The 17,245-nt window shown below is 40.6% G+C and overlaps 1 protein-coding gene across 6 annotated transcripts in view; it reads right to left on the bottom strand.

Moving 5' to 3' along the window:
• APBA2 (amyloid beta precursor protein binding family A member 2) overlaps nucleotides 1-17,245 on the bottom strand; it is a 261,358-nt gene that overhangs the window by 228,849 nt on the left and 15,264 nt on the right. For 4 of the 6 annotated variants that reach the window (XM_075069577.1, XM_075069572.1, XM_075069573.1 and 1 more), the window contains exon 2: nucleotides 14,973-15,062. The exons of the other annotated variants lie outside the window; for them this stretch is intronic. The gene's annotated coding sequence lies outside the window, so the exon portion shown is untranslated. The remainder of the gene's footprint in view (nucleotides 1-14,972; nucleotides 15,063-17,245) is intronic. 6 annotated transcript variants of the gene reach the window in all.

The raw sequence follows: 17,245 nt of genomic DNA, 5'->3' as shown, positions 1-17,245 counted from the left end.
TGTTTTTCCTTTCTTTTTTTTTTTTTTTTTTTTTTTTTTTAAGATTCAGGACATTCTAAAGCATGCCCTGTTCAAAACTAGAATTTGTTTAAGTTAACATTCTAATTCACTGTTTTCCTTTAAGATGTCCAACTTTTCATAATAAATGCACCAGAATTATTTGCCCACTTATCGAAAAGTCTGTGAAGAGACATGGAATGAATATGGTACAGCGCTGATGGGCAATACCCTGGATACTAATGCTTTCTATTGAAATGATTTGACAGGCCCCTAAGGTCAGACTTAATTGAGCTTGCTTTGATAATCTGGTTCCACAGAATACTAAACACATTCTCTTCACTTATCAAGATATATTTGTTGTACAATAGGATTCCAAACTATGTGATTCATACTATATTGTACAACCACATTATTTTATTGCAACCTGCTTGAAGAAATTAACTCATCTTAATTATACTGATATCATAAGTCCTTTACACACTGGGACTGAGGAGTACTAACCAACCTAGCTGCAGTGAGAAACAATCCTGGGGCTCAGTGTCAAAGGAGGCATAGTTAGCTGTTGTACCACTGCACCAATTTCTGAAGGCTAAGTCACAGAACTAGGTATGCACTCTGAATGAATAAATCGCACTCCGAGGTAAGCATTTGCTGAAGTGCTGGCAGGTTCCCTGAAGGATAACTTTACAGATTCCAGACAAACCAACCTCAAGAAAGTGTGATTGTTAAGGCCAAGGAGGAAGCAATACTCTCTTAACTTTTGGGGCACAAAATTAAAAGGGTTGATAGAATCATAGGACTGGAAGGAACCTCGAAAGGTCATCTAGTCCAGCCCCCTGCACTCATGGCATGATTAAATATTATCTAAACCATTCTTGACAGGTGTTTATCTAACCTGCTCTCAAAAGAAATCTCCAGCGATGCTGTCATGTGCTGTCACTCCAAAGAAAGCTGATCAGCTCATAGATTCTTAGGCCAGAAGGGACCAATACGATCATCTAGCCTGACCTCCTATACAGCCCATGCCTTAGACTGTACCCAACATAAACATTTTTGGGGCTCTTTTCTGAACCTTCTCCAATTTATCAACATTCTTCTTCAACTGTGGTCACCAGAACCACCCTATTCCAGCAACTTTCACACCAGTGCAAATAGAGAGGTAAAATAATCTCTCTACTCCTACTCAAGATACCTCAGTTTATGGAACCCAGGATCACATTAGTTCTTTTGGCCACCACATCACACTGAGCTCATGTTCAGTTGATTATCCACCTTGACTCCAAAATCTTTGTCAGAGTCACTGCTTCCCAGGATAGTCCCCCATCCTGTAAGTATAGCCTACATTCTTTGTTCCTAGATGGACACATTTAGGCATATTAAAAACATATTGTTTGCTTACGCCCAATTTACAAAGCAATCCAAATCGCTCTGAATCAGTGACACAGGGGTGAAGTAGGAGGGAAGAACCTAAATGATGGACTAAAAGTATGGTTACATATAAAGAAAAGAAAGCAACTATGTCAAAAACTGGACCAGATAGGTATAACTCTACAAAGAAACTCAAACACAAAACCTAGAGTATGCAGAAGAAAATGGCAGTGTTAAGAAATGTTTGATCATAAACCACTCTCTCAATAATGGTTCTAGAGACAGACAATACGTAGATAAACAGACTCTACTGTGAACTTCTATTTTTAGGACTGACCAATGAGTTACAGAATGGAAGAGATTTGACGGAGAGGGGTGGGGCAGAGGGAAAATCTACCAACTGTTCTGTTAAAGCTAGAGGAGTCAGAACCAAAACCTTGGTCTAAACTCCTTTGAATTCCAGGAGGCTCTGCATTTGGAGACATTTCTGAGATAAACAAATTTTTTCCCCGACCCTTCAATTTTCTTCCAGGCCAGGAAACACTCCTTTCTAGTTCTAATTTAGATTCAGCTTAAATCTCACAAAAACCACCAGCAGCAACATTTCTTATGAGATTTTGCCCATTCTAAGGCAGCATATGAATTTTATTCAAAAGAATTACCAGCTGAGAATGAACACCATTTCTCAAAGTAGCTCTGCGTGGTGGCACACAAGTTCTGCTGGTCGTGTCATGCCAAGTGCCTTCAGCACCCTCATCTCCCATTATCCTGAGGGGAAGATGCTCAGCACCTTGCCAAATAAATTTGCTTTCATGTACAACAACATGCCTTAAATTTTGTAAGCAGAAGCGTAAAATCAGCCTGATGAAGTACCATGTGCAGACAGCCCTTTTTTCCCCCCAGTTATTGAACATTATGAGATGCTTCATCTTCACTGTGGGTGACTAGATGTCCCGACTTTATAGGGACAGTCCCAATATTTGGGGCTTTGACTTATATAGGTGCCTATTGCCCTCATCCCGATTTTTCACACTTGCTATCTGGTCACCTCTCTTCATTCCAAAACTGGATTTCAGCTGTAACCAAAAATGTTTTCTGTGCGGAACACACAACTTTTGGCACTCACTTCCTCCTACTCTAGAAATTTTGCATGAACCATTAAGAAATGTTACTTCATCCTCTGCGTAATAACTGGCATGTATGTGAAAAGACCTGTATTAAATCTTCATTAAACTACAGCAATAAAGAGGATGGCAATTAGTTTAATAGCATCAACTTGTATGAGTTTTACCAGACACAGGGGGAAATATTTCATGGCAGCTTAAATCCAAAGCAATTTCTTCTTGAGCAAAGAACTCAAGATTTGTAATTGCCATCTTAAAACTTTGTGCTATTCAGTCCCTGTATGTAAAACTTCTTTGTTCAGTTACTTGTATTCAGGACATGAACAGCTTTCTTCCTGCTTGTGCACACAATTCAACATCAATTCATTCCTTTGATTTCTGAAAGAAGGGTTTGGAGAAACTCAGGATAACAGAGTTGGTTAATTTGTATGCTAATATAGGATGATTTCATTGAAAGTACCGTGTTTGGAGATCCCAGGTGCTAAATAAAACAAAACATCTAAACTTTCATTGTGCAAAATTAGCACGTATTCTTCATTTTCTTCAAAACATCAAAAACATGTCAGTTAAACGCAAACATATTAGATATGTTTAGGGAGTTTCGCAAGGGAGTTTGGAAGGGGAGTAGGAAGGGAGCGGGGGGTCTCTTGTCGGTCTTATCCGTGACCTGTTAGTCCCTTGAAAACCTATAAGCCAAACTACATCCAAAACCTCTCTCTTTAAAGCAAAGCAGAGCGGACAGGGGAGTTTGAGAGAGGGAGGCTTACGATGGTTAGGAAGACCCGCAAGACCTGTGGTACCACTGCTTCTGTCTCTTTCACCTGCGCCTGTAGCCAGACAGAGCACCAGAGCATGGATGCTTCTACCCAGATTCTGGTGTGGTTTTGCAAAGACTGTAACTTGCAATTTCTACTTACTGATATCCAGCCTGGGCGGGGCATCCAATGTGAAAGGTGCCTACTGGTGGAATCTCCCAGGCAGCAGGTCGGAGAGCTACAGAAGGAGGTGGCTAGGTTGAGGAGCCTCCGTATCCACGAGCAATTCCTGGACAGTGTCCATGTGGAGACAGCTGAGGTACCTGTCCCAGTTCACAGGACTCTGATACACACACTGGTGGAGGAGGAGATGGCTCAGGGTGGACACTGGCAGCTGGTTACTTCTGGCAGCGGGCAGTGCTCCACCCCTGCTGAGAACCCTCCCACTGTGGTAATAGGTAACCGTTATGCTCTTCTTGATACAGGAGAGAAGGAATCACCCCCCTACAGTAAAGGAGGAGAAGCCTCATACCCCTAAGGCTGGGAGGTCTGCTGCCACCACTGAAAATAGGAAACGTAGGGTAGTGGTGGTCGGAGACTCTCTGCTGAGGGGACGGAGACGCCCATCTCTCACCCTGACATTTTCATCTCGGGTGGTATGCTGCCCATGCGGGGCCCGTATCCGAAATGTTACAGAGGCAATGTCGAGGATTATCCGGCCTTCTGACTACTACTACCCCATGCTACTCATCCATGTGGGCACAAATGATACTGCAAGGTGTGACGCTGAGCGGATCAAGAGTGACTACAGGGCTCTGGGAGTACGGGTGAAGGAGTTTGGAGCGCAGGTGGTATCTCTTCGATTCTTCCTGTCAAAGGTAGGGGTCCGGGCAGAGACAGATGCATCATGGAGGTGAATACCTGGCTGCGAAGATGGTGTCGCCAGGAGGGCTTTGCTTCCTCGACCACGGGATGCTATTCGAGGAAGGACTGCTAGGCAGAGATGGCGTTCACCTTTGAGGAGGGAAAGACCCTATTTGCACACAGACTGGCTAACCTAGTGAGGAGGGCTTTAAACTAGGTTCGACGGGGGACAGGTGAGCAAAGCCACAGGTAAGTGGGAACAGAAGACCTGGGAGATGGGTCGAAACAAGAGGGAGTGTAGGCTATAATGGGAGAGAGAAAGGAGGGTCAGGGCAAAACTGGGAGGCAAGATCAAATCAGTATCTTAGATGCCTATATACAAATGCGAGAAGTATGGGTAATAAGCAGGAAGAACTGGAAGTGCTAATAAATAAATACAACTATGACATTGTTGGGCATCACCTGAAACTTGTGGGATAATACACATGATTGGAATGTTGGTGTGGATGGGTATAGTTTGCTCAGGAAGGATAGACAGGGAAAAAGGAGGAGGTGTTGCCTTATATATTAAAAATGTACACACTTGGACTGAGGTGGAGATGGACATAGGAGACGGAAGTGTTGAGAGTCTCTGGGTTAGGATAAAAGGGTAAAAAACAAGGGTGATGTCGTGCTAGGAGTCTACTACAGGCCACCTAACCAGGTAGAAGAGGTGGATGAGGCTTTTTTAAAAAACTAACAAAAATCATCCAAAGCCCAAGATTTGGTGGTGATGGGGGACTTCAACTATCCAGATATATATGTTGGGAAAATAACACCGTGGGGCACAGACTATCCAATAAGTTCCTGGACTGCATTGCAGACAACTTTTTATTTCAGAAGGTTGAAAAGCTACTGGGGGGAAGCTGTTCTAGACTTGATTTTAACAAATAGGGAGGAACTCGTTGAGAATTTGAAAGTAGAAGGAAGCTTGGGTGAAAGTGATCATGAAATCATAGAGTTTGCAATTCTAAGGAAGGGTAGAAGGGAGTACAGCAAAATAGAGACAATGGATTTCAGGAAGGCAGATTTTGGTAAGCTCAGAAGCTGATAGGTAAGGTCCCATGGGAATCAAGACTGAGGGAAAAACAGCTGAGGAGAGTTGGCAGTTTTTTCAAAGGGACACTATTAAGGGCCAAAAAGCAAGCTATTCCGATGGGTAGAAAGATAGAAAATGTGGCAAAAGACCACCTTGGCTTAACCACGAGATCTTGCATGACCTACAAAATAAAAAGGAGTCATATAAAAAATGGAAACTAGTCAGATTACAAAGGATGAATATAGGCAAACAACACAGGAATGCAGGGGCAAGATTAGAAAGGCAAAGGCACAAAATGAGCTCAAACTAGCTATGGGAATAAAGGGAAACAAGAAGACTTTTTATCAATACATTAGAAGCAAGAGGAAGACCAAGGACAGGGTAGGCCCACTGCTCAGTGAGGAGGGAGAAACAGTAACAGGAAACTTGGAAATGGCAGAGATGCTTAATGACTTCTTTGTTTCGGTCTTCACTGAGAAGTCTGAAGGAATGTCTAACATAGTGAATGCTTATGGGAAGGGGGTAGGTTTAGAAGATAAAATAAAAAAAAGAGCAAGTTAAAATCACTTAGAAAAGTTAGATGCCTGCAAGTCACCAGGGGCCTGATGAAATGCATCCTAGAATACTCAAGGAGTTAATAGAGGAGGTATCTGAGCCTCTAGCTATTATCTTTGGAAAGTCATGGGAGACGGGAGAGATTCCAGAAGACTGGAAAAGGGCAAATATAGTGCCCATCTATAAAAAGGGAAATAAAAACAACCCAGGAAACTACAGACCAGTTAGTTTAACTTCTGTGCCAGGGAAGATAATGGAGCAAGTAATTAAAGAAATCATCTGCAAACACTTGGAAGGTGTAAGGTGATAGGAATAGCCAGCATGGATTTGTAAAGAACAAATCGTGTCAAACCAATCTGATAGCTTTCTTTGATAGGATAACGAGTCTTGTGGATAAGGGAGAAGCGGTGGATGTGGTATACCTAGACTTTAGTAAGGCATTTGATACGGTCTCGCATGATATCCTTATCGATAAACTAGGCAAATACAATTTAGATGGGCTACTATAAGGTGGGTGCATAACTGGCTGGATAACCGTACTCAGAGAGTAGTTATTAATGGCTCCCAATCCTGCTGGAAAGGTATAACAAGTGGGGTTCCGCAGGGTCTGTTTTGGGACCAGGCTCTGTTCAATATCTTCATCAACGACTTAGATGTTGGCATAGAAAGTACGCTTATTAAGTTTGCGACGATACCAAACTGGGAGGGATTGCAACTGCTTTGGAGGACAGGGTCAAAATTCAAAATGATCTGGACAAATTGGAGAAATGGTCTGAGGTAAACCGGATGAAGTTCAATAAAGACAAATGCAAAGTGCTCCACTTAGGAAGGAACAATCAGTTTCACACATACAGAATGGGAAGAGACTGTCTAGGAAGGAGTATGGCAGAAAGAGATCTAGGGGTCATAGTGGACCACAAGCTAAATATGAGTCAACAGTGTGATACTGTTGCAAAAAAAGCAAACGTGATTCTGGGATGCATTAACAGGTGTGTGTAAACAAGACACGAGAAGTCATTCTTCCGCTCTACTCTATAAATTGCCTAGAGAGGTTGTGGAATCTCCATCTCTGGAGATATTTAAGAGTAGGTTAGATAAATGTCTGTCAGCGATGGTCTAGACAGTATTTGGTCCTACCATGAAGGCAGGGGACTGGACTCGATGACCTCTCGAGGTCCCTTCCAGTCCTAGAGTCTATGAATCTATGTGAAAAGAAGGGCACTGGTTTCTCATTTTGCAACTGTGCTGGAATGATTAATTAGCTAATGTCTGTATAGTGTTATGAAGAATCTCTATTATTACTGTATCATCATCACTTATCAAGGGTCAGACGCTCCCATCCATAATATAGCAAAGGGGGAAGAAGTCTATAGTAAAGTGAATGCTCATTGGCACAGAATATTTACACAATACATTTGCAACTTTTCAAAAATAGACGCACTGACCTGGAAGCACCATGGGAAGAGTGAACCCACACCAAGTTATGATCTCTGCTCCCCTCACTCCAAAAACTGACAATAATAAGTAAAGGAGAGAATTAATCACTACTTCTGTTGCAAAAGGCAACAGTGAGTTCCTGCATGCAAACCTCTTTGAGGAGTCCTGTTCACGCAGCTGAAGGTGGAAAGCCAATGGCAAGTTGGCAAGACAGATATTAAGGGGGAGGAAGGGTTGGTATGTGGTGCTGAGCAGAAGCACATTAGGCCTATAATACATGGAATTCCCTATCACTTTATGTCTTCAACAGAGTAGCCTTTCTGTTATTTTTCAGACCATACCCATAATTTTTGGCAGCAACTGACAGCACAGAATGGGGCAACTCAGCTTCTGCTAGTATGCACTTTTACCACATAAGCACTTGCTTCACATGTGGTTACCCCGGCAGAGCAGTATACGGTCCTAAAGTGTAGAATGTATTTTGGAAAACAGAGAGAGACAAGATGGATGATGTAATATTTTATATTGGACCAACTTCAGTTGGTGAGAAGACAAGCTATTGAGCCATTGGAGTTCTTCCTCAGGAAAACAATCGTGACCTAAAGAAATGCAAAGTGATACGATTGTATATCATTTTAACTGTCAACTTATATTTATAAATATAAGCTAATTCAGATAAATAAATGTGCTTCATTCCTTTGCTCTTAAAGGAATAAAGTCAGACTCTTATCTTAGTTACAACAACGTAAGTCCAGAGTAACTAGTGAAATTAATAGTTACTTTAGATTTACACTAATGTGAAATCAGAATCTGGCTCATGGCAGCCAAAAAGGTGCATGATATCATTAAGGTCTCAATCTAGTTGTTTCCTTTATCCCTTTATATTTCTATAAAGGGCATTTTAAACACAGTTATGGTAATATATACTGTATGTAATAACCTAAGAAAGGCATGCAGTGAACAGCAAAGTCAAGTTTTCAGTATAGTTATATGCAACAATAACGAACAGTAGGAACAAAAAGCAATTTAAAATATTCTGATACTTATTTTGTCCATTAGGTTGCATCCTGGCAATGTGGTAAGTTATATTTTATCCACAGTTAAGATACCCACTATACCATTTGACTTGATACTCATTCCAAACTGTAAATTAGTGTAACTTTAAATAGTAGTGAAACGCTGATCAAATGACTAAATTAAATTCAGATGATGACACTTGGCTATTTAAAATTACAACATAGGTGGGCACACTAATCAGAATGCTCAGCTCCCTTCCAGCCCTCTCACTCCCTGATAAGCAAGCTATTTTGATAATGTCCTGTGAGGTATCAAACTGTCATGACTTCATCATAGCACCTTACATCTTTACTTTCACCTAACCACAAAAATTATGTTTTTTAGATATTGCAATAATCCAATTTGCCCCAATTGCATGTGGTCTCAGCTTTCTGGGAATAGACAAATTCAAAGCAGCTCAATTCTACTGTTAATCTATAAAAGTTAAGAGTTTAAAAAAAAAAAAAAAAAAACACCTTAGGGATTCACATTACACTTACTTTGGTGTAAAGTGTGCCCTTTAGCTAAAGTTTTACAGCAAGAGCTGCCCCAAAGCTGGCCCTCAAAAAACCAACACTCCTCCAAGCTCCTTAGTGCACACGGCCCTTGAGATGAAGCAGCCTACTCCCTGGTGCACCCATCAGGCTGGTAGAGAGAAAGGTTGGCCCTACCTCTTCCCCATCTCTTTTGGGAACATTTGTGTCACCCTCTCTCCCCTGCCACACCCGCTGCACGGTAGGCTGAATATTCAGGGTACAGCTCCCCAGTGGCCTCTGAAATACAAACAGTAATGTACTAAAAATGGCCCTTCATATGAATATATAGTTGAACCGAAAATGTAATTTTAAAAAATTGACAAAGACTGCTTAGCACTTCTCAGCACCCAGCCTACTGCACGGATGATGCTGTAGAACTGAAATTGGATATTATAATTGAGGGTGGAGGAGTGGGTGAGAAATGACAGATAATAGCTATCAAATGAGCTAAAAAAATAAAAACTAACGAACACCCACCCACATTACCAAACAGTAAGTAAACATATCCAGACTCTGCATGTCGTGTGTGAGAAATTAAACTGTAAAAATTCAAATGCATGTAATTCTCTCCTAACAGTTTTAAGTAGATCTGAATACATAATCAGTTGTTTTATAGTTTGTTAGGATTACCATGAGATGGCTCTTGAAATCCCTTCAAAAAAATATTCCAATTTGCCTCTAATCCAAATTACTTTAGGTCACTGCAGATTTTAAGCAGCTAACCACAGATATTTCAGTTTCATCATTTCAACTTGGAACCATAATGACAGGAGTTATCTATTCTTGTTTTTTCCTCCCCTCTCAATTCTCTTCCAACCAGAGCCTAAAAGCATCACTAACCTCTGGAGAAGGAACTCCATTCCCAGTCTGGGGACCAAACATTTTGCAGATCAGCACAAGAAGGTTAAAGCATGAGTAGCCTATAAAAATCAAATGTTCTCACTTCATTAATGACGGGCCTAATCCTAAAAATCCTTCCTTACTCTCACTGATAGTCCCGCTTTACCGATATGAACAATTCATTGAAGGCAACAGAACTGCTCAAAGGAATATGGATTAGCCACTGAGCCAGTATCAGGCCCAAAGATTTTTAATCCTAAAACGTTTGTTCACATCTTGAAAAAGATTTCCCTGCCATCCAGACACACAGGTCTGACAGGTTTTTTGCAGGAAAATAAAACCGCTACTGCTTTGTCCATAGAATGACTGAATATCAATAGCAATAGACCTGCAAATAAAACGCTGGCAACAATTCACTAAATTATACCCTTTTGTAAATCCTGTGCAGTGCTGAAATAGGCTTGGTTGTCTTATCACTATTGTGCAGGTCTGCAAATCTGCATCAGATTTGATTGTATTGCATGACAAATGAGAAAGCTATCTCAGGCTGTCGGGCAGCCTGAGAGACTATAGCAGTGTGCATATAGCATAACCTGTACCTATATCCTTCCAAAATTGTAATTTCCTAGAAGATATCTGGTTTGTTCAGGACAAACACGGTAAAACACAAGAGTTATTTTTCTTCTTTCATTCAAATTTAGCCAAACTTAAGTCTTTTCTCGAAATTCAGTGTCCCTGAAATCCTGCCATCATCCAGGGCAATGGGTTATATGACCCAATAAATATACTATCCAGCACCAATAATTTTACAATTCTGAGGAATGCTTAACACAAGCCAGAAACTAAGACAAGAAGTATAAGGCAACCATTAAAAAGTGGCAGGAATTAAATAAATTGAAAGTCTACCCACAGAAACAGAGAATCAGCGTTAGCTATGACTGTGAAGATATTTGCAACACATCATCAGCCCAAGAAAGGCAATTTCAGGTTTCAGAACAAATTAATGAGTGTTTCAGCAAAAGCAACAAGGGTATGACAAAGAATATGCAAAAATCTTAATGGTCCCATGTGAATACATGGGGGTGAGGGGGGAATGTAAACAAAACTAAACTTGTAAATAATATTTTTAAAAGCAGAAAGGTAATCCAAAATATCTAAAGAACTAGTGATCTGTAAGATAAACAGAGTCAAAAGAGAAGAAACACAAACACCAACAAGTGGTGTAAGCACCTAAATGACTCCTACATTAACAGAGAATATGGACACACACATGAAGGCAAGAAAGTAATAATATTTTCAGTACTTTATTCAAGAGTCGAAGGCTAGGTCAGACTAGATTATCATAATGGTCCCTTCTTGCCTTAGACTCTATGACTCTATGAAAGGCAGTTCAGAAAAAAATGGAAGTCTCCCCTTAACCAAATCCTCTTTGAAAGGTCCTCTTTACACAAACCACTCAGAAGAACAGAAAGCAACAGATTTCAAAAAGCCTGAAGCTCTCATCCACTTTCCACATGAAAGATATTTAAGAAGTTTCTATTCAGAGGCAATAAACACAAATCTCATGTTCTTAGAATAAAAGTGAGAAAGGGGGAACTAACATGGCAGGTTTCCATAAACCTGCTTTTATTTTGCCTGGCTTGTTCCCTTTAGAAGTGTGGAGATGACTCAGTGTTAACAATACTGGGCTCAATTCAGATTTCACTCTTACACTGGTGAAGCCCAATTGATTTCAGTGATTATGAATCCCAATTTACACAGGTAAGAGAGAGAAGAATCAGGCAGCATTATCAATTAATTTGCACTTCAAATCAGTAATCGGGCAAAAATTTTATCCTTTCTGAGGGTATGTGATGGCTGCCAGGCAGCCTCTGCCCTTCCCAGTACACCCCTGCAGCATCTGGGGTGGATATCCTGCAAACAAATGATGCAGGCTAGGGACTACTAATGTGTTTGATGGCATGTCTCCACTGTATGAGGGGGAACATTAGCCTAGATGCACAAAAGTAATTAGGAATTTTGACACTAAGCATCACACACCTAGAAAATCACTTTCCCCCCATGGTGGGTCTCAGAACCCAGACTCCAGGCCAAGTGACTACAATGCTGTTTTTAGCCCTATAGTGTGAACCCTGAGAACCCGAATTAGTGGATCCAGTCTCAGACTCACTGCTGCATTGTTGATTTTTGCTGCGTAGATGTACCCTTTGACTGTGATTCACAAAAGTTCAGCATGATAGAGCTGAGTGAGTTTAGGCACATACGGGGTTCAGTAGAATTTTGTGCCTTGCAGCAGTTCTGAAACTGGCACATAGGCACCTCACTCCTTTTGTGCATCCAGACCTTGAGATTAATTTTGAATAAGGAAGCTGATGGCAGAGCTATAGTGCACAGGACTCGGTGAGAAGCTGTCAAATTTTTCCATAGCAGTCTCTATTACAGCAGCCATGTCTGACAGGTACATATTTTTTATTAATTAGTTTCCCCCATGTCACCATACACCTCTCCACCAAGCTCAAAGCCAGCCTCATCCAGCCATGTTCTTAACACAACTGTTTTGCAACAGCAGTAGCACTTATTTTACACAGGGACTCCTCTCTATCCTGAGACAGAGACGCATGACATGTTTTGAGTCAGGCTACATCTGGCCCTGTGTTGGTCTGTAGGAGTACGTTGAAGAGAACAAGGAGTCTGACAGCTAAGAGGCACACTCTTAGTCCTTTTCTTCAGGGAAATCAAGGATGGCTTGAGGGTGAGGCTGAAAGTGGCATCAGATGAGTAAGTGGGTCAGGGAAGAACCATTATTCCTTGCCTCATGCTGCACAATGTCAAAGATTGTAGCAACAGCTGCTCTGACCTGTGATCAAAGAGAACCACAGGAACTGTCTGCCTCAAGAATTACACCACTATCCCATAGAATTAAATTTGAGCCAATAGGCTAGAATCAGGCACAAAAGACGGCAAACAGGCAGTGAAGGTAGAAACTGGGTGTAGCCAACAGCAGGCTTCCTTATGCAGTTTTGGCAAGTCTTGTGATATTATCAAAGTCTCACACTATCTGCTGGGTTCATTTTTAAATCCACAGGTCCTGGAGTGTCATGATTACATGAGAATCTCACCTTTCATTAAAAAGGGAAATTGCTAGTTCTCATGGTGCAGAGAAAAGCTTTAAAAACAGAGGAACCCTAACGGGTCATAAACCAGAAAACAAATGGAAGGAACCCAAAATTATTTTTAGAAATCTTTTTTTTTTTTTTAATGTTTTAGATCAGCAATACTGAAGCCCGTCCTTTGGTGCATAGCGGCTATTTTGCTGGAAAGTATTTAATTCCAGTCCAATTACAGGAGTACCTGGAGAGACATGCCTGAAGCAGCTGGTGGAGAGCAACATGAGGAACAGAGTAGCCATTTGCTCAGGTGCAGCTCTTTGCCTTGTGCACACACACGCGCACACCCCAACCTCTCCCATATTTTTGACTAGTGGCCTTAAGAAACTATACACTTGTATTTATTTCTATTTCATCTGATAACTGCATACCAGAAAGGTTATTAAAATTTCTGAGCATTTCCCCCAGTATTGTCCTGAAGGCTTTTCCCAAGAGGCAGGAGCTAATTATTGGTAGAGATACTTATTTGATACAGTTTCTACATAATTTAGAAAAGAGTATTTAGTTCAGTTATAGTATTTACTCATTGGCTGTGGTTACTGTACACTCTTTCCTGACCTTTATTCAGGAAAAAAAAGGGAAGTTTGGCTTGTGTTGTTTTAAATCAGTAAGAGTTGGAAATATTCTAACAAGATATGACAGACTGCAGCAAAACCAACCCTTGAGAGTTTTTATTTCCCTTTGCCAAACTTTGAAAGGGGCATAAAGTAAATATCTGTGCCACTCATAAAAGTTTAATTAGCTAAATTAAAGTATTGCTACTGCTTAGTGGTGTTAATTTTTTTGTCCATAAATGAATGAATTTTACCAGCACCAAAACACCTTCCAGGTGAAACAGCAAAATGTTGTCAGCAGTGCATTAATGCCTCCACTTCATTGTATCTATGAACACGATGCATGTTTGATTATCAAATCAGTAATCTAGCCTCTTGCTGCTCACTGAAAAATGAGATACATTAACTACTAGCTACAACCATGGATGGAATATTAAAGTATATAATGCCCTAAGGATACCCCTCTATGCAGTACAAAAATGCCTTATGAAAAAAAGTTTTAGTTCCAAGCTTTGAGACTATGATGCAAAACTGAGGAATTCCAAACAGGGTGAATTCAGTGAGACACCCTACACTAAAACTGGACATATTTCCAGATATTACATTTAGTAGACACCATTGAGATGTATGTAATCTTTACTCCAGGCTGCTCTACACCCAAAACACAAACAAACAAAAGATCAGTGACTGGATCTGTGTAATCTGCTAGCTCCGCTTCCAGAACTCCTTGCCTCCTTTCATACTGGGAACTTGTGGAGGTGGTCCACAAGGACAGCTCCTGGACATTCCAGGAGTGAAGATCACCTGCACACCTGCTCTCCTCTTCCTGGAACCCCAATGCAGTGGCACTATTCTGGTTCACAGCCTTCCAGGATCATATAAGATAGAGAGAGCATGGCAATGGGACATTGAAGGCAGTACTATAAAATACTTATATTCTTGGGGAATTACAAATAAAAAAATGTCTACGTGCTTTGAAACTGCAATATGTTGCAAGTTATAACATACTCTACAGTCCTGGTTTAATAGCAAAGGAAATGACATTAAGCTTGAAAACTGCAGCTTTCAGCAGCTCTTCACAGCTTGAAGAAAACTGAGCCAGCATGTGCCCCGACTAAAACCATAGGCCACTGAGGTCTTATAAAAATCAAGATTCTGTGACATTCCTGGGTTGCTTTTTGGCAGTCCACAACATCCGAGCACAGAATGAGCAACTGAAGACATTTGGTCATTTGATTATAAACCAGCTGAATTCAGAGCCTCACAGCAATCTAGAGTAGCTCATGCAGCACTTGAAACATAGCATACTACAGTACTTGCCAAACAGAATAAGAGAAAAATACAAGGGAAAAAAAATGACAGTTTCAAATTTCTAAGACGATATCACTATTAACAAGGTATTAATAGGCATTTCTATGTTTCCCCATCACCCTGGAATCTAAGCACTGCAGTGGAGTACAAATAAAATAAATGTAAAGCTTTAACTACAAAGGAATTGGTGGCGTCCTTTTAAAAACAGCACAAAGATTTGGCTAAATCAGACAGGGGATTTCACACAAGAGACTCAAGTTTTGATTTCATCTTTTGCTCTTACATGTTAATAATTTAAGCATCCTGCATTACAAAGTTTTCACTTACTGCATGGGAAGTCTTAGAGAGCTCCTCTCTGGAACCAGCAATTACAGCTCCAGTATAATCTGATAGGAAGCAACTGAGCAGACAAGACCCCTGGCAAAGAAAAAAAGAAGAAGAAAAAAAAAGTAACAAAAAGACCACCAAAACACACACCCAGCGGCACCCCACACCAAACCCCGAAGTTCCCACCCAAAAATAATTAGCCCACAATAAAGAAGCCCGAAAATTATGACAAGATCTAACATTGATATACCTCCAACAGGCCGTGAGTTTTCACTGCCACGACGAAATTTATCGCCCTTCCGAAGTACTTCCTAGGACTAAGCCTAACGCCCATCCCCATACCCTCCGCACCCGCACAACCAAACAACCAACCACCCCCATTGTGCATGTATATGAGCCTTCCATGACTGCACGGCATAGGCCGGCTAGCCCATCTACTACAATATCGCAAGGAGTAAACTGCACGCGCTTCCATCTATAACATCGGACGGAAATTCTCCTAAGAGAAATGTTAGATTCTATCATTGACTGTTAAACAGACTACAATGAAATAAACCACTAAATATTATCAGAGTATCTGTAAGGCGTTCACACCTGCAAACATATTAGTAAGTAATGTTGCATCCCTCTGTAGCTTGTCTGCACAAGAGATAAGGGCTGCTTACATCGAACTCTCAAAGCGCTACCACGGCAGCATTTGAAGTGGAGTGTGGTTGAGCGCCCACGCGGGAGGAGCTCTCCCAGCGCTGCAGGGTACTCCAGCCTCCCCGTGGGGGATTAGCTGTGCAGCCATGGGAGGCCGCGCTCCCAGTGCTTGCGGCACTGTTTACGATTGGCGCTTTACAGCGCTGTATCTTGCAGCGCTCAGAGGGGTGTTTTTTTCACACCCCTGAGTGAGAAAGTTGCAGCACTGTAAAGCGCCAGTGTAGTCAAGGCCTAAGACCCCATTACTGCTTCTAACTTCATATTTCAAGTAGCTGAGGGCTTTTATGATGAAGGTCCTAGTCCTATCCTGCTGACATGTTAGGGTTTGAGGGCTCATTAGACAAAAATACCGAGTAGAAAAATGAAAAAGTACTTTTTCATTTTTAACTGTTAGAATTCTGTGAAGATCAAACATTTGTCTCTCATTCACCCTTAATTCTACACCCACTACTACAGTATCTAAACTCCAGGCACACAGAAAATCCAAATTCACAAACTGGTCAACAAAGGGAATAAAAGACGACATCACTCTTCAATAACCACAACCAAATTCAGGGAGAGACCCAAGGTCACTTCTTGCCAACCCACTGGGGTAGCTTTAGCTATTCTATTTAAATAAAGAATTGAAAAAAAAATTGAGCCTATAATATATAAAATGCATGTTGGTCGTACGAACACTGTCACAGTCCATTTGAGATAAAATTTATGGCATTAAGAGTATGGTAACTGCAGGATGTTTCAAACATTCAGCTCTCTGTGAAAAGCTGAGTGTCTGAAGATGAAGATTTATAAATTGCAAATAAAAGAACCCGTCCCTAGTGATATCAAGCAAATGAGCAGCATGTTGACAGATATTAAATCCTACTGCATAAATAATCCCCTTAAACCTGTATCAGTGAAACCCAACAGTGAATTTACAAATTTATCCATCCCTCATGTTCAATATAAAATAATTTAACTAAAAAAACAAAGGGTGAGGAACAGGGTGACCAATAGGTTTCCATTCAAGGGGTCTGCAGACCACAGGTTAAAAACCACTGTTCTACATAGATCAAAAAGCAAAATTAAGAGAAACAGTTGATGTTGCATCTTTCAGAAAAAAAAAATGAGGGGAAAAATGTAATGCACATCTGCTATGACAATGGTAGATTATATTAAATTGGACAATCTATGACAATCATTTAAAGGACAAACAGATTACGATAGCCAGGACAAACAAATGTAGGGAAAAGAGGTATACTTAGATTGTAAGTAGGGCTCTCGAATAACCGCAGTTAACTCACACGATTAACTCAAAAAATTATTTTTTTAATTACACTGCTGAACAATAGAATACCAATTGAAATGTATTAAATATTTTTGGATGTTTTTCTACATTTTCAAATATATTTATTTCAATTACAATGCAGAATAGAAAGTACACAGTGCTCACTTTATATTACAATTTTATTACAAATATTTGCATGTTAAAATGATGAAAAATACTATTTTTCAATTCACGTCATACAAGTACTGTAGTGGAATCTCTTTATCATGAAAGTGAAACTTACAAACGTACTTTATTTTCT

This window comes from Chelonoidis abingdonii, chromosome 9 (genome assembly GCF_003597395.2).
Source record: "Chelonoidis abingdonii isolate Lonesome George chromosome 9, CheloAbing_2.0, whole genome shotgun sequence".
Classification (NCBI taxonomy): domain Eukaryota; kingdom Metazoa; phylum Chordata; order Testudines; family Testudinidae; genus Chelonoidis; species Chelonoidis abingdonii.
Note: the sequence above shows the minus strand (reverse complement) of the source record. Positions and strands in the feature narration are given on the sequence as shown.